Source organism: Monodelphis domestica, chromosome 6 (assembly GCF_027887165.1).
Source record: "Monodelphis domestica isolate mMonDom1 chromosome 6, mMonDom1.pri, whole genome shotgun sequence".
In the NCBI taxonomy this organism is placed as follows: domain Eukaryota; kingdom Metazoa; phylum Chordata; class Mammalia; order Didelphimorphia; family Didelphidae; genus Monodelphis; species Monodelphis domestica.
Window position 1 is genome coordinate 220,125,820 of NC_077232.1, and position 19,542 is coordinate 220,145,361.

Genomic DNA, 19,542 nt, shown 5'->3' on the forward strand with positions numbered 1-19,542 from the left:
CTATATATAATGTTTTCTTAGTTCTGCTGTTTTTACTGTTCATAATTTCATATAGGTCTTTCCATGTTTTTCTTAATCAACAAGCTCATCATTTTTTATGGTACAATAATATTCCATCACAATCTCATGACACAAGTGGTTCAGACATCTCCAATTAATGGGCATTCCCTCAATTTCAAGTTCTTTGCCAGCACAAATGGAGCTGCTATGAATAATTTAGAACATCTAAGTTCTTTTCCTTTTCCTTTGCTCGCCCTAGAAAACAAACCAAATAGTGGTATTGTTGGACCAAAAGGTATATACAGTTTTATAGCTCTTTGGGCTTAATTCAAGATGGCTCTCATTTGTTTTTGTATTCATATCCCTATCCCTTTGCATAATACCTCACATCTAATGATATAATAAGATTTAGTTGGATTGAAGTGAAGAATACTCTCTTAATTCATCTCTCAAATTCATCTCTCAAAAATGGTTTCTAACCACTGAAATAATGACACCTATTTCTGGACGTAGAAGAAATCTAGACATTACATCTATACTTCTTCAGTTTCCCAAAATGTGAACTGGTGAGTTTCAATTCTTAAATCATTATTGTTTTCTCAGACTGAAAGAAATAAAATGAAAATTAGAGATTTCTCCCATATAAAAATAAGGCAATCAGTATCTATTCTCCATCGCTTTGGGGGAGGAAATGAAAAGAGAGTAAAAATTGAGCCGAGCAATCGAAGTAGCAGGAGCCTTTCCAAATGACCGACCCACTCCTGTGCTCTAAAATTGCCTTCCCAACTTCCCAGGTCCTATCTTTGCTCATTCATGAAGCAAGAAGTTGGTGAAACAACATTATAAAGAGGCTTTTTCATTGTTACTTTCAAGCATACCCAGACATTTTTACCTGCTGGTTTCTGCCTATTTCTAGCCCTGGGAATAAGTGAATTATAATAGTTGTTTTCTTTAGTATTCCTAGATATTAAAGGGTAAGTAAACAAGCAAAAAGAAACATAGTTTGCATTGCTAATCATCATATACATATTATATATACATGCATGACCTTTGATTTCATCAATGTAGATTCTACACCAACTTTGGTGTTAAGCATTCTATTCTTCACTCTATTTCCTCTATTAATTTTTCTCTGGTCAAGTTTTACAACATTATGAATATGTGTATAAGTGGAAATTTTGTATATTAAATATAATAATTGGAGTATTGAATATTAATTTTTAAAATTTACATATGGAAATAGACACATATAATTTATCATATTACTTGCTATCTTGGGGAGTGGGGAGTGATGAGGGGAGGAATCAAAGATGGATCACAAAATTTCTAAAAGCAATTAGTAAAAATTATATCAACATGTAATCTGGAAAAAATAAAATTAATAAAAAGACCTTTGGAATTGAGAATTTTATGATTTATCAGTAGCTTTGGTGGAGTGAATAGAGTTGTCCTTGACATCAGGAAGACATAGGTTCAAGTCTTATCTCTGACATTCATTGGTTGTAATCTTCCAATGCCTCCTGGCAACTCTAAGATTTCAGTTTGCAGAGTACAAATCTGCCTTAGTAGAAGAAGTTTGCTCATCTGGAGTTTCCTTTCCCAAAACAACCTCAAATCCAATTTATAGCATATGCATGCCCCCCACACACATGCATGTACACACACATGACCCTATATGACATACACATAAAAATAGAGCACTTCTCTTTCTCCCTTCCTTTAGTCAGGTAGCTCCTCTTTTAAACTCAAAACCTTCCAGACTGTCTTCTTAGGCTATCTCTTTAAGTCTCAGTATTTACATATTTAGACAAAGGACACCTTTGTCAATTTTGCTCTATTGCTGATTTTTCAAGACTTTCTAATATGAGCTACCATTTATATCATTTTAAGGTTTACAAAGCATTTTATGTACATTACTCATTTGATTGTCATAGCACAGTGATGTAGGTACTAGTTTTATCCACATTTTACAGATAAGGAAGGATTTAGCAGAGGACTCTCAATTCACTTTCTCAGTACAGAAAAAAAAAGCAGAAGCTGTTTTCAGGGAGATGCTTTTAAAAAAAATCCACCTGCATGTAACAAAAAGTGGTTACCATAGTAACACTGGCAGTATTGACAACGACATTCAGCATAACACAGAACACCAAGTTGACATGTATATTTCAGGCAGAGTGTAATCCAGTCTTATGACTAAGAAACTGGATATCGGTAATTTACAAAGCTTTTTAAATTATTATTTTGGCCTATTAAAATAGGGTGATATGGTCTAAAAGAAAAAGCCCCAAAGTATCAATGCAGATTTGTAGAATGGAAAAATATTATAAATCATTAACCATTTTAGTTATCTTTTTATAAAGGAATAATACTAATAACTAACATTTTATAACCCATTAATGTTTATGCACCACTTTCAATATATTATCTCACTTGGTCCTCACAATAGTTGGTGAAGGACTATCATTACCTTCATTTTACAGACCAAGGAAATTGAGGTTGAGAGAGATTAAATGAAATGTCCATGGTCATGTCTTAGGTAGAATTAAAACTCAAGTATTACTGACTCTAAGCAATGTAGCTGAGTGGAGAATGAGTTGGCCTTAGAGTCAAGAAAACTTGGATTCAATTCTACCTCAAATGCATACAAGCAGGCCATTTGACCTTTCAGTCCTTTGAGGAAACTCATTAAAATTAAATTACTGATAAGATACCAGGGTATTCCCACACCATTATTGCCAATCAAAACTACAGGAACATAGATATCAAACACATATATGGAGACCTACTACATAGGTAGACACCATCAGTCATTAAGATGGCATCACCCATGAGATCCTATTATATATGCATGTATCTATGTGTGTATGTGTAACAGAAAGCTATTATCATAAAATATATTATTTCTATAATTTATGGGGTTTTTTAATAATTAGATTAGAGAAAACATCTAAGATATTTTTAATCATTTGAGAAAGAAGAAATAGATGTACATATTCAATTGTTATCTCAAAAATAATCAAGAATGAATGGGTTAAACACATTGAAATTTTCAGTTTTTCAGTGTTAAAGTAACTAAAACCAATTCTTAGAGAGCTGCGAAAAATATTTCAGTAATATGGAAATGGGTAAGATAATCTAATAATACTTTTCCACCATTTTTAATATAGCTAGCTCCATGTCAATGATAGCAGCAAGGAAGTTATTTGTTACTCACCCACTATAAACATTCATGCAGCTCATTGATGAATATTCTCATATGAAAAGTGAAGAGCAATTTGAGAGGCTTCTACTTACATACACAAAGCTTTTTCTGTGCTTTTATTTAATGCAATACCTATATCCAGTAATCTTTTGTGAGCAAAGTATTATTCCCCTATGACTATAGCTCAAGAGTCTTTACAGCTTATCTAGACTGACTGTGGATATCATATAGAAGATAGTAGTCTGGTTTGGTTTTTTCTGATTTGCAAAAAGAATGGTGACAGCAAATGCACTTTTATCAACATGAAAAGAAGGGCTTTTTTCTTTCTGGTGAACCATCTTTGTTTCTTATATTATGAAAGTTTTATTCAGGATATCCTTTGCTATAAGGAAAAAGGAACTGAAATGGGGGCAGCTGAATAGCTCCTAGCCTACAGACAGGATGGCCTGTCTGAACCAATACACAGTATTGATTCCAAGATGGAAGATAAAGGTTTCAAAAAATAAAAATAAAAAGGAACTAAAATGTGCTAGTTCACAAAATATATTGGTCAATAGTGATCACCAATTTGCAGAGGTATCAATAGGATAAATGCCTTGCTACAGGGTTATATAGCAAAAAGAGAACTAGCAAAAAGGTAGAACTAGGATCAGATGCTTAGATATGACCAAATGGGCAGATTGTGGAGCAATGGATAAAGTAGAAAGAGAGACAGATTTCTATTTCATTTACAGGAGAGCTTTCTATGAATTAAAGCTGTCAAAAAGTTGAATAGTCTGTCTCCAGAAGTAGTGGCATTTCCCTCCACTAAAGATTTTTAACCAGAAGCTGAATGACAATTGGTAAGTGTATAGTCAAAGGGATTTGTTTTTACATAAAGCTTGGAATAAATAGGGTCTGAGATTCCTTCCAACTTAAAATTTTTCAATTTCTTGAATCTTAGAATTGATATAGTATTCAAAGGAATTTGGTTATGAGGAATCTGCTGATATAGATCCAGAATCTTGAAACATAAAGCTGTTTGCAAATGGAGACAGCTAATTGATATGGTGGATAGAGTGTAGGTGTTGAAGTCCTTAGATCAAATCCTGCCTCATAGACTTCATAAAGATGTGACAAAAGTTAGAATTTATACTTGAACTAATGAGTTGACTTAAATTTTCAGTGGGATACTTTATGTCTCAGAAATCAGCAACCATTACAAATGTATATTTGATTCACTAAATTTATTGTTTTCTGTCTTATCTACACTTAAAGTAATGGAGAGAATATTAATAATGAAGATTAAGCTTAAAAGTGCATTCTGTTTACATTTTTGAGAACTCTTTGTAAAACATTTACTAGCACACTTAGTGAGTGGTCTTAGGTAAGTCACTTAACTTCCTGTGTCTTAGTTCCCTCATCTATAAAATATAAATAATAGAATTTAACAAGCTAAGAATTTAAATTGTAATTTTAAGGGGTCTTCAGAAATAATTTAAGATAATTAGTGCTTTCTGAGTGGATGATATATATATATATATTACATATATATGTGTGTGTGTGTTTGTGTGCATATATAGTTATTTGTTTATTAGAAAGAATGTTGTATTAAAGGTAGAGAACCAAATAGAAGTTATTGCCAGAGGGGAAAAAAAGCCTTATATAAAATAGGAAGCCAAAAGGAGTTCCTGCATTAATACTCTTCAGTTTCATTTACTTCTACCAGAGCAATCTCAATTTCTTGGTAATGTTCTAGACCCATATATATTTTCCTCAACAATACAGGGGTTTGGTTTTTTTAGACTCTTCTGCCAAATTTTGAAATAATGGCAGTAATATACTTTGTTTAAAAATATCTTTGCCAAAGTTAAAAGAATTGTTACAACTGTAAAAATTGTGACAAATATTCCTCAATACATAGGTTTTAAAAATATCATACAGCAACTCATGTGAAATATGATAGTGAGTTGTGGTTTTTTTTGCTATTGTAATTAACGGGGCTATTGTGAATTGGGGGGGGTTTGGTACTTCTTTGAAAGTGCATTATCTATTGTATTACTGTTTTATTGTGAAAATAATTTTTACTCACAGTGGTTCATGACCAATTTAAAAGGAACTGGATCTCGTTTTTTGGGTGAGGAACCTTTGTATTCTACCTCTCTTTGGTTGACAGTGTCACTGATTGTGAGCCATATTTTTTTTAAACTTCTTTTATTATTTATTTTACTTGCATGTGTAATATAGTATTTGAGTTTTATTTTTTCTTCTTTTTGTATTTGAAGCACATGTCAATAGTATTGAGATTTTTCTTTAACTTTTTGATTTTGCAGTAATATAAAGTTTAAAATAAATTTGCCCTAATGTTAATGCATATACCCCAAAAAAGCTTTACACTACAGAATAATGCCATTCAGTGTTTAAAAAATGGGACTTTACTTAATGATTCTTTATGATTTCAGAAAAAAGGAATACAAAAGAGCACAAGGTCAAAGAAACCAAATTCCAGTAGGATTGATGTAAGATGCAAAGACAAGAGGACTTGAACTCGTTTGGGGTTTGAGGTTGCAGCTTTTTTGATATGTGTAGAGGCCATACTTCCTCTGAGCCACATTCTACCAAGTATATCACTTTGGCTCCTACTTGGCTCCTATAATCTAGTCCATTTCTGACTTTCATAGTGTGGCAAACTTTTTGTAGTCCTGGCTACTGATTGGGGAAGTGCATAGTTTCTTAAATCATTTTAATTGGGCCCTGATTCAAGGACCTGTTATAGGTCTGTTTTTCCTCTACTTAGAATTTTTTTAGACATAAGACTTTGACATTTTCTATTCCATACACAGGTTATTTTTTCTCTTTTATTTGAATTTTTTGATATTTTTTATTTTCTTTTGCCAAATGATTCATATACCTCATAATTTACCAATGCCTCCCTGAGTGATCCCTGTATTTTTTATTATCAACCTCAGTGGGGACTGTTATTGTTTGAACTTTTATTTGAATTTGAGCTTAATTTAGGATAAAAAACAACAAACTACCTCTCAGAATCCAGAAGGCAAACCTATTTGGAGACAGCACCATGAAGATGCCTACAGAGACTGCATGCTGCAACAGAAGATGCAGAGTGAACATTGAGATAAGGAGAATTTGAACTATAGAAGGTTGAAATGCTTTTTTTTATGTATACTCTTATGCGAAAGGGGACTATTCCCAAATTGGCTTTTTGTTACTGTAACAATCATTGGTTTTGTTCTTTTTTTCTCTTTTATTTTCCTTTTATCCACAAATTATTGCAATTTTTAAGTTTATTATGTTTTCATGACCCATTGGGGAGACTGGTTTCTCAAAGGATCACAGGGGGTATGTATAAATGGAGATTTTGAACCTTAAACTTCATCACCCAGAAGCCCTTCAGTATTTTCCAGAATTACTTTCTTGCACCTCCACATTTTGCGTGATCATGTTTGTATTTAAGTTTGCTGTAGCTCCTTCCTTTCTCTCTTCTCTGGTGAGTGGGCTGGGTTTTAGGTAATTCTTTAGTTATTATTAATAAAACTTTTAAAATATAATCTTTAATTATTGTATATTAATTTTAATCTTTACACTATCTAAAAACACACATTTCACTGTAGTTTTACTTCCTCTTGCCTCGAGCAGAAAACCTTTCTGATTAGGCTCTGCTGCTAAACATAAGGAAGATGTGGAAGTGGGAATTAAAAGCATATGAAGGTCTTCGAGGAAGGCATGCTGGATTTAGAGTGAGAAGATTGTAGTTTTGAATGAGGCAAAAAAAAAATTGGTCAGACATATATATTTTCTGATTTCCAAATAGCTTTTCCCACACGAGCCCAGATCTGACCAGATTTCTATAATTATCTCAGGAGTTTATTTTTGTTTTTTGTTTGATGAGTAATATGGTTCAGTTTGTGTGTTGTTTTGATTTATAATAATTCTTGCACATCATCTGGAATCCTCTCTTGGAAGTGATGAATTATCACAGTCTTTATCCTAAATGGAAATTTGCAATAAATCAGGAATAGTTCTCAAGGCAAAGTGAGTCCAAAAAAGTCAGAAGAAGAAGCTATCAACTATCATTTCTCTTTTTGAAGTTGAATGAAATTCCCTGATGGATAAAAAGGAACTAACTCAGGTTAGGTCCTTTATCTTGCCTTCTTTTATATAAACAAAAAGCTTCTTTTTTTATCAAGAAGGAATAGATGACTTTATTTTATAAGACATGGTAGCTCGATAATAAAACTTTCATTCTGAAAGGATTTTTTAAAAATTTTAATTCATGATATTTATTTTCATACACAAAGTTTCATAAAATTATACTTTATGCTTCCATTTGAATATCTCACTTATAGTTTCCAATTCAAGGAAAGAAAACAGCTAGGTATGAATATAGATAAAACATAAAATAGAATCTATTTTACTATCACCTCCAAAAACCAGTTCGTAATTTTCTCAGGTATACTGATTTAGAAAATGAATGACATCTACATATTATAGTTAAAACTAAATTATCGCCACCATATTTACATGAATTAGATCCTGGTGAATATAAGTTTTAAAATGGCCTAGAGCCATCAAGAACTGTTGATCAGTCAAGTAATATGCTAAACTACAAGAAACTGGAGAAAACTAAAAGTTTCTTATTTGTAAATTTCTGTGGATTATCACAATTATCAGTCAAGTCCGCAATCAATCATACTATCTAAAAGCATGAATATGTCAAAATTAAGTTGTCTAAAAGTAGAGGAACTCTTTATTATTGGTTAAAAAATAGAAAAGTACATTTTATACGCATCAATTGTAAAAAATTTTCATTTTAACAAAGACAATAACCATTTTATAATTTATTTAAAACCTGTTCTAATTTGAGGATTTCCAAGTTTTATGCATCATTATTGCTAGAGATTTTCAAGGCGAAGTTATAAAACAGCAATGGTAATCATTTCATCACCATTCATATACTAAAATATAGTAAACTTCATTGGGGTTTTTCATTTGATCATTCCTCCAAAATTAGGTCAAACTGCAATGTTATATAGCATAGACAATAATACCTCATTAAATCTGCACCATCAGAAAACATTCTATCCTTTGTAAGTGAAACTATTTTTCTATTTTCCAATAAAAAGCACTTTTTAAAAAAATGCATTCCCACACTGGCTTAAAGAGAATGATGCAGGATCCCAGAATAGTCATTACTATAAAGTTATATCACCAATACTGAGTAAGAACCAGCTTTTTTTAGGTCATTTATCATCACAAAAATCAATTAATATTTTTTCAGATATTAAGATGCTACTGGTTCTAATTATATACAGCTTTTTTAAACCACGTCTAATCTCTGCTGTCAATTGTTATTCCTTCTATTCTTATTTTTTCCTATTCTGCCAACTTCTCTTATATACAGTAAGCTATATGAGTGCCTCTCCTATGCAATCAGATTCCCAGTGGTTGAAGGTGGCTGGGAGAATGACCAACTGAGAGAAGTGTATCATGCTTTTTTATATCTGTGGAAACCTAATCCAGTCCTATATCATTATGACCAAGTGGTGTGGATTATTTACGATCATTAGAATCCTCTTTTGGAGAGGGAAGTCAGATCTGTGACTACACTGTTATGATGAACTCTATTATGAAAATTCCCTCTACCAAAATAAATTAGCAATGTACACTCTTGGAGATTTAATTAAGGCATGGAGAAATGGCTGACCTTTGGTAACATAGCTGGTATATGTCAAGAGGCAAAACTTGAACCTAGGTCTTCCTGACTCTGGTGCTGGCCTTCTAGCCATTATGTCAGACTGCTTCTCAATGTCATAATTAGGATCACTACACAAATTATATAATCATATAGTAAATAGTCATCCTCTCAAAACTTTTGAGGATTTTAAGATTTGCTAGTTATTTAACAATAAAAATTTTCCTTCTGAAGTTAATCAAAAGAATATTCAGTGAAGATTTCACAGGATCTTGACTGAACAGAGAACTAGATATCAACTTTTCAGAAAAAGAAAATTTGCTTCTAAAAATAAGTGGCTCTAGTCAGCTATATATGGAAAATATGAAAAGCAGGTGGCATTAAACCCATAGGGTAATGATTTTCTGCCTTTGTATGTGCAACCAATAGGTAGTTATTGATTAATGTGGAAACAATTTTGATTACTCTCATTCCTGAGTAGAATTAAAGCATGACAAAATGTTTCCAGACAATAAAAAGCTAGTTAACCAATAATTAATTAGTACAATTAGGGAAATGCTTTTACTAGACATAAGTGAAACAGATAAGATAAATTGCATAGGTTCCAAGAGGAACCTAAAGAGTTCTATACCTGAAATCTTATCCCTGAAGTCCAGTGAAAATTAAAACATGTCAGCAACATTTTCAGTAGTTAAAAGTAAATGTACACAGTAACTAGAATTTTCTTTCCTCTTACAGCTAAATGGTACAGTTCAATTTTTTCAGAGGTCAGAAGGATAGCTATGAATTTCATTTTCCATTTTTTCCACCCAATCAACAATTATGAAAATCAGATGTGAAATATTTGTTGTAACAGTTTTTTTAAGTGGCTTTCAATGTAATACTAGAAACCTTTTCTGTTTTTTTTTTCAGGTGACATAGAAGCAGTGTGAAATATGGTCATGTACTTTGATTCACTGCTTGGCACACACCAGTCATCTGCCTCATGATTGGTATTTTAATGTTTCCAAGCAGCTTTATTGTACACTGGGAGCCTCTCCACTGACTGTTGATAAGGCCTTAATGTAAATAACAGCATCTGTCCCATAACATTCTAAGGAATGCAATTTCAGGTCTCCTTGAAAGTACTGTGCATAAAGTCGAGATATTGGCAATCCATAACCAAAACCAGCCAGGGCACAGCTCGAGATGTCTGAAGAGGAGGTCATGGTGCAGTTCAATACATGAAGTTGAAAAGTCTATCAATTTTCCTAAAAAGAACACCACCTCACAGATCACTCATCTTCACAGTCAAATCCCCATTACCCAGTGTTATATGAACCTGAAAAGGAAGGTCAACACCTTTGTCAAAATGGTGTTCCATAGTTGCCCACATTGCATTCTTGAAAAGTTCAAACACCATGTGATAGAGATGTGATGGTACATAAACCACTTGCATTGGTTATCCTGGTGATTTTGCATTTAATTCTTCAAGTTCTAGTTCTGGAGAATTAACACAAAAAAATCACAAAGATGCCTTGCATTTTCATAGCCATCTTTAAAAACTTCGATGACATTACAATTTGGATTAATGCTTCCAATATGTTTTCCCTGAGTTGAACTTCCTTTTCATTTCCCAGCAAATAGTAAGGAGTGCTGATTGAGTAGCATTCTGATTGAAATTTGACTCCTGTAAAAAACAATCCAAAAAATACTGTAGATTCTGGCTAGTCACAAAGCTTTCCTTGTATTCAGTCACACCCTGAGCCATGGTAGGAATGACATCATTAGGTCGATTTCGGATTCTTATGACAGTCTTTCTTAAGTCATGAACAGCTTTTGCATCTTCAGCACTTTTATTTTTAAAATAAAGGCGTTCTTGTAGACTATGAATATACCAGCTCTGTACCAGCTGAACTGAAGGTGTTCTTAGAAGATTATCTGGAAGAAGACTTATTTCTTTCATTATGTTTGCCAATAGCACTGGCAACTCATGCTGCAAAAACATAAATGAGGTCTTTTCTCATGCATTCACAGATCTGACATCCAGAAACTGCTTCATTGAGAACAGGTACAGAAAGAAGTGTGAGGAGAAATCCACCAGGCCCGGGACGCTGCGTTCGGGATCTGGGCCTGGGTCCGGGCTGGCCAACATGGCCTGATGCAGGTACCTTACTAACCTCATTACAGACAACTCTCCAGAAGAAGCAAAGAAACAGCAGCCATGGACCAGGGAGGTACAATCGCATGTGTGGTTCCAGGGTGCATCCAAAAAGCTTCTTCTACCCCACACAAATGATTTGGAATTAAATTCTGAAAAGCTGTGTGTATTGTCAAAGCTGACTAGAAGGAAGAGCATCTGTGCAGTCATTTTTAGTACATTAGTCATTCTAAAATTGCATATAAACAGTTCCTACTAAAATTAGTATTTACAAATAACTCCTAGTCATTCAAGAACCAGTAACTTTCTCCCAGTTTTATGGGGGGGAAAAACAGAAGCATGGATTTCAGCTGCAACCCTAGCCTGCAAACTATCATTCAAAAGGTCTGGGTTTTCAATTCTAAATTCAGTGATGCTAAAATTTAATGCAGTTTTGACTAGAAGAAAACCTGCCTAGAATATATATAAACTGAATTAAGGAAAATGGTTAAAATTTCTTTTTTCCGAGTTTTTTGGGTGGATAGCAAAAAACAAAACAAAACAACAACAACAACAACAAAACACACACCACTGAGTTCTCCAAGATGCCAAGCTGAGACTGTAGTAAGTCAATCAGACAAAACAGACTATTTACAAGAATAAAATACTCCCTTCCATAAGCAGCTGTGAAATGGTGTGACCATTCTGAAAAAGAGTTTGGAATCATTCAAATAAAGTAAGTGCCTAAAAGAGAACTATATTTTGACTCAAAGATTATACTGCTCAGCATATACTCTAAATAGGTCATTCATTAAAAAAACAAGAAAAAGGTCAAGATGGCTGCCTAGAAGGAGCAGAAGCTCAGACCTCTGAATACCCTTGCTTACCAATAACAAACTGAATGCTCCTAGGAGACTGAAAATCAAATTTAACAACAGGACAGAGTTAAGGAACCCTCCTGCTGGACTTAATTCAAAAGGTACTCCCCCAAAAAAGCTGGAATCTGAGAACACTGGGGTTTAAAGGGAAGAGAGAAGGAAGGGCCCAGGACCCATCCCCCATCCCAACTTGAGCGCTGAGACTCCAGTGTCTGCAGGAATTTCTGGGTGGGCAAAGGTGCTGGTCTGGAGGGTGTACCTTGCAGGCAGGGCTATGCCAAGTTCAGAGCATCAAACACAGATGGTGGAGAAGGAGCTAGAGAGGGAGCATAGACTTGGCAGCCTATCCAGAGCTGTGGAGATCCTCCATATTTGCTCCTGCCTTCCAGGAGGTTTTGGACTCAGAGCACACCCAGCCCAACTAAGCTGAACTTAATCCCATCAAAAGTCTCCAGAACTCAGGGAAGCCAAGGATCCACACCCACCCTCATTGATTGCTAGACTTTAATTCAATCAAAAGCCTCCAGAGGACAGGAAAGCTCAAACCCATGAACAAGCCTTCCCCAGAGACAACACCAAAAGATCTTCTGTTAAAACTCCAAGAGGGGAGACTGACAGAAGCCCCAAAAAAACAAAAAAAAAAAAGAGAGGAACAAGAGCACAAACAAATATGGGAAGTAAAGAAGGGGTGGATATGAGCAAACAACAGAAAAAGGAAAAAAAGAAATTACAATAGACAGCTTCTATTCAACAAATAGAACAGAGGGGGAGAGATCAGCAAATGATAAATCAGAAATCCCTGTGAATTGGATACAGGCTGTGGAAGAACTCAAAATACAATTAAGAGAGACTGAAGACAATTGGGAAAAGAACTTAAAAATTAAGATAAGTCATCTGGAAACAGAGGCACTTGAACTAAAACAAGAAAATAGTGTCTTGGAAGCCAAAATCAACCAGTTGGAAAATGTTTCAAAGGAGATAAAAAATGAGGCAAAGAAGGTGAAAGATGAGACAAAGGAGATGAAAGGTGAGGTAAAGAGGATGAAAGATGACCTTCAAAGAAAATCAGACCAGAATGAAAAGGATGACCAAAAAGCCAGGGATGAAATCCAGTGTTTAAGAACCAGAATACAACAACTAGAATCAAGTGACCTCACAAGGCAGCAGGACACTATAAAACAAAATTAAAAGAATTAAAAAATTGAGGAAAATATGAAGCATCTCATTCGCAAAACAGACGATTTAGAAAACCTTTCAAGAAGAGACAATTTAAGAATCATTGGTCTACCAGAAGACCATGACAAAAAGCCTGGACATAATACTACAGTAAATTATTCAAGAAAACAGCCTCGATATCCTATAACAAGAGGGAAAAGTAGAGATTGAAAGAGTCCACAGATCACCTCCTTTATTTAATCCCAAACTGATAACACCAAAGAATGTTATAGCCAAATTCAAGAATTATCAGACCAAAGAAAAGATATTACAAGCTGCCAAGAAGAAGTCATTCAGATTTGTGCCCTATAGGGGAGTAGAAGGGTAATAAATTTATTGGTGGGGAGGGAACCAGTACAAGGGAGGGAAAGGGTGGGGGGGAATTTTAGAAAGACTACAGGGGAAATAAGGGGGGGAATAAGAAGGGAGGGGATAGAAAAGGAAGTAAAATAAGGGTGGGAACTAGGGGGACTGATTATAAACAAATATTGGTGTAGAAGGAAATAGTGAAAAAAGAAAAGGCAGGACCAGTAGTAGAAATCAAAATGCTGGGAAATACACAGCTAGTAATCTTAACTCTGAATGTAAATGGAATTAAGTCACCCATAAAATGCAAGCAAATAGCAAAGTGGATTAGAATCCAAAACCCTACCACATGCTGTTTACAAGAAACACACATGAGGAAGATAGATATGCATAGGGTGAAAGTAAGAGGATGGAGCTAATTCTACTGGACATCAACTGATAAAAAGAATGCAGGAGTCTCAATCATGATATATGACAAAGCTGAAGTAAAAATAAATCTAGTTAAAAGAGATAGGGAAAGTAATTACATCCTGATAAAAAGGCAGTATAGGTAATGAGGAAATATCTGTACTCAACATGCATGAACCAAATGGCATAGCATCCAAATTTCTAAAGGAGAAACTAGAGGAGCTCATGGATGAAATAGACAGAAAAACTATACTCGTGGGAGACCTGAACCTTCCTCTTTCCGAAATAGATAAATCAAACCAAAAAATAAAAAAGAAAGAAGTAAGGGAAGTGAATGAAAGCTTGGAAAAATTAGAGTTTGTAGACATGTGGAGAAAAATAAATGGGGACAAAAAGGAATATACCTTCTTTTCAGCAGCACATGATAAATTCATAAAAATTGACCATGAATTAGGGCATAAAAACATTGCAAATGAGTGCAAAGGGGCAGAAATAATAAATGCAACCTTCTCAGATCATAATACAATGAAAATAATAATTAGTAAGTGTACATGGAGAGATAAATCAAAATTTAATTGGAAATTAAACCATACAATTCTCCAAAACTGGTAAGTTAAAGAACAAAAGTGTAGAAACAATAACTTCATTGAAGAAAATGGCAATGTTGAGCTATCCTTTCAAAACATATGGGATGCAGCCAAAGCAGTACTCAGGGGCAAATGTATATTCTTGAGTTCATATATTAACAAACTAGAGATGACAGAGGTCAATGAATTGGGCATGCAAATTAAAAAACTAGAAAGTTAACAAATAAAAGATCCTCAGATGAAGTCTAAGTTAAAGATCCAAAAAAATCAAAGGAGAAATTAATAAAATTGAAAGTCAAAGAACTATTGATTTAATTAATAAGACTAGAAGCTGGTACTTTAAAAGAACAAATAAAATAGACAAAGTACTAGTCAGTCTAATTTAAAAAGGGAAAGAAAAACACCAAATTGACAGTATCCAAGATGAAAAGGGAGACCTTACCTCTAATGAAGAGGAAATTAAGGCAATCATTAAAAACTACTATGCCCAATTATATGACAAAAAGAATGGCAATCTAAGTGATATGGATGAATACTTACAAAAATATAAATTGCCTCGACTAAAAGAAGATGACAAACACTGGAACTATGTGAACAGAACTACAAAACACTCTCCACACAATGAAAACTAGATCTAAACAATTGGGAAAACATTGATTACTCATGGGTGGGATGAGCTAACATAATAAAAATGACAATCTTACCCAAATTAATTTACTTATTTAGTGCCATACCCATTGAACTACCAAAAAAAACTTCTTCACTGAAATAGAAATAAAAACATAATGAAGTTCATTTGGAAGAACAAAAGATCAAGGATATCCAGGGAAATCATGAAAAAAAAATGAAAAGGAAGGAGGACTTGCAGTCCCAAATGTCAGACTGTACTATAAAGCAGTGGTTATCTAAACAATTTGGTACTGCCTAAGAGATAGAAAGGAGGATCAGTGGAATAGACCTGGGGCAAATGACCTCAGCAGGACAGCTTATGATAAACCTAAAGATCCCAGTTTTGGGGACCAAAACCTACTTTTTGATAAAAACTGTTGGGAAAATTGGAAGACAGTATGGGAGAGATTAGGTTTGGATCAATATCCCACACCCTACACCAATATAAACTCAGAATGGGTGAATGACCTGAATATAAAGAAGGAAAGTATAAGCAAATTGGGCTAACACAGAATAGTATACTTGTCAGATCTTTGGGAAATCAAAGACTTTAAAACCAAGCAAGAGCTAGAAAAAATCACAAAATGTAAAATCAATAATTTTGATTACATAAAATTTAAAAGTTTTGTACAAACAAAACTAATGCATCCTTAATTAGAAGGGAAGGAACAAATTGGGAAATAATCTCCATTACAAAAACATCTGACAAAGGTCTAATTACTCAAATTTATAAAGAGCTAAACCACTTGTACAAAAAATCAAGCTATTCTCCAATGGAAAAATGGGCAAAGGACATGAATAGGCAATTTTCAGTTAAAGAAATCAAAACTATTAATAAGCACATGAAAAAGTGCTCTAAATCTCTCATAATCAGAGAAATGCAAATCAAAACAACTTTTGAGGTATCACCTCACACCTTGCAGATTGGTTGACATGACAGCAAAGGAAAGTAATGAATGTTGGAGGGGATGTGGCAAAGTTAGGATATTAATGCAATGCTGGTGGTGTTGTGAATTGATCCAACCATTCTGGAGGGCAATTTGGAACTATGCCCAAAGGGTGCTAAAAGCCTGTCTGTCCTTTGATCCAGCCATAGCACTGCTGGGTTTATATCCCAAAGAGATAATAAGCAAAAAGACATGTACAAAAATATTCATACCTGTGCTCTTTGTGGTGGCAAAAAATTGGAAAAATGAGGGGCTGTCCTTCAATTGGGGAATGGCTGAAGAAATTGTGGTATATGTTGATGATGGAATACTATTGCGCTCAAAGGAATAATAAAGTGGAGAAATTCCATGGGGACTGGAACAACCTCCAGGAATTGATGCAGAGTGAGAGGAGAAGAACTAGGAAAACATTGTACACAGAGACTGATATACTGTAGTACAATCGAATGTAACAGACTTCTCCATTAGTGGCAATGTAATGACCCTGAACAACTCGGAGGAACCTATGAGAAAAACCACTATCCACATCCAGAGAAAACACTGTGGGAGTAAAAACACCAACAAAAACAAATGCTTGAATACATGGGTCAAAGGGATATGGTTGGGGATGTAGACTCTAAATGAACATCCTAGTGCAAACAACAACATGGAAATAGGTTCTGATCAAGGACACAAGTAATACCCAATGAAATTGCCCATTGGCTGCGGGAAGAGTTGGTGGAGGGGAAGGAGGGAAATAATGTCATTATTGTAACCAAGGAATAATGTTCAAATTGACTAAATAAACTTATCCAAATGGAAAAAAAATTAAATTAAATTAAATTAAATTATATCCTCAAAAAAAAGAGAAAGAAAAGAGAAAAAAAGAAAAGAAAGGCCCCATATATACCAAAATCTTTTAGAAGTTTTTTTTTTTGTCAAAAAATATTAATAGAAAAATTAGATGACCATATGTTGGGGAATATTTAAACAAATTGTACTACATAAATGTAATCATATGTTACTCTAGTATAAGAAATAATTACAATAATGAATACAGAGAAGCATGGAAATACTTAATGAACTGGTGCAGAGTAAGAGGAGTAGAACAAGGAAAACTAAATATACAATAAAGCAAATGGATACAATAACCTCACAAGACATATTTTTAATTTTTAATTAAAAATAATTAAACATCTGTTTTGTTTTGTTTTTCCTACCTAGGACCTTTTTTGGTCATGGCTTTGATGTAACCTATTGATTTATTTTTTTTCCTTAACCTAATATACAAGTTAGTTTTAACTATAAACTCTTACATTTTCTTCTTTTCCTTCAGATTTTTGTATTGTTTTATTGTTTCTGGTTGTCTCATAGAGCCTTAGATTCTTTTTTGTTTGTTCTAATAGTCAGGGAGTATTTCCCTTAAATAAGATTTTGGACCTCTTAGATCAAGCTTTTAATTTTCTCTCCAATGCTTTCTTGCATGACATTTCCTTACCAATGTTTTCCTCTGACACTCTCATTTCATTGATAAAAATATTTTAAACCATTTTTTTCATTCCTGATTCCTCTCTTCATACAATTCTAGATCACTATGATCACTATATGCCCATGCAGTGTTTTTTGTTTTTTTGTTTTTGAGGTTTTCCTTATAAATCTTTTGGAGTCATTCTATTCTTCTGGTTTCGTGTGTTGAATATCTCTATCAGTATAATAGCGTTTTATGATGGGATTCTTTTTGTTTGTTCATTCTTCCATCTATACCTCTTCAGTCTGTACTAAAAGCAAAAACTGAGACCACTCTTTGCACCACATAAACCACATCACTGCCACTAGCTTCTGAATTTCTTCCTCTCTATGTATGCTGCTGAGGGCCTATAACCAGTGCTTACTCCTTCTCAGTCTGCCCTGGTAATAGGTAGTGAATGAGTAAGACACTTGTTAACAGCTAAATTTTTTTGGTACCTCCTCTGAGTTTGGGGCCTCCTCCTTTCCTGATTTCTGTGTGCTTTACTCACTGCTAATGGTAAGGCGCCATCTTCAGTGTCCAAAAAATTCTTCCATCTTGCTGTGCCAACCCATGCTGGAAAAGTGGGCTCATTCTGATTTTTCCTGAATTAGTATATCAGAATTTTCCAGGTCTCTTTGGAAGAGTTCTGAGAGTGACCTTGCTATGTTTTCTGCTTCTCTGACATCCTTGAGTCCAAGAACTCAAGAATACTTATTCTTCTTAAATAACTTTTCCCTACATGGAAACTGAGGTTTATTGCCACCTGAAAATTGTTATGATGCATTCCTCAAATCTAAAATTTTTCAAAAGTTCAATATATTCTTAGTATCCCTTAACTGTATTTGTAAATATATTGATGATGATGAACACAGAACCTGAAACACTGAAGTAATGGCTTTTTGAAGTAATGCAGCAAAAGTATGTAATACACTCAAGCATTATTCATTTGAAAAAATAATTCCCATTTCCATCTAACAACTGGGGAATATTGATCCATTTCTTAGAATCTTTGGTTTCCTTCAAACCCAATTCAAGATGCACCTACTAAATCCACCTTCCTTTTCCCTCCCTTTTAAGATCTCCCCCAACAAATAATTCTATTTATTTTGTGCATATTAGAGTATACATCATGCATATAGTATATTATATATTGTATATACTTATATAATCATTCTGTCTCCTCTATTAGAATTGAAACTCCTTGAGAGAAGAAATTGTTTTCTTTATTGTGCTCATATCCCCAGTGCCTAAGTATCAGTACACAGTCAAAACTTTAATCAGTGTTAGTTGACTGGTTGGTTGAATAATTCATCTCATGGGAATGAAAACAATAAAAGACAGTTTCATTTGTCCTCATGCTTTACAATAATGGAATATCACAATTTACAGGGTACAATTCTCTGACCTAAGTAGAACACATGCAGTCTCTTCCAATGAGATGTCCCTTTTTTCAGTCTGTAACTTCAGAATGATTCTTGCAGATATTGTGAATGATCTTCAAAGTTCTTTTAATATTCTTTTCATACACTCTCCCCCATGAATTTATTGTTCTAATCTGTCAGTAGGTCTAAGATGAAATTTTTCACTAAAAGTTCCTAGCATTTTTCATTTTGTGCTTTATATCTGTATCTCCAAAATCTATAATTGTAGGAGAAATGATGAATAAAATCTACTAGCCTTGGAGTCATGAAAATCTGAGTTCAAATACTTCCTCTGATATGTATTAGCTGTATGACCATAAACAACTCTCAGGAATATTTTTAAGCATCACAGGTACTGTGTTAAGCACTTGAGAAATATCGTCTCATTTGATCCATATAACAACCCTAGGGAATTAAGGTTATTATTATCCCATTTTACAATTGAAGAAACTGAGGCAAATGACAACTAAACCATTTGCCTAGCTAGTATCTGAGTTTGGATTTGAACAAAGTACTTCCTGACTACTGGCCAAGCACTCTATTCACTGTGCTACTGTAAAGGATAATTTTAGCATTGTGACCTAAACTATATTAATTATTGACCATGGA

The 19,542-nt window shown here is 34.0% G+C and overlaps 1 pseudogene; it reads right to left on the minus strand.

The window, feature by feature from the left end:
* Window positions 1-9,777: 9,777 nt before the first annotated feature.
* Window positions 9,778-10,913, minus strand: LOC100018059 (pyruvate dehydrogenase (acetyl-transferring) kinase isozyme 1, mitochondrial-like; annotated as a pseudogene).
* Between the last annotated feature and the right edge of the window lie 8,629 nt (window positions 10,914-19,542).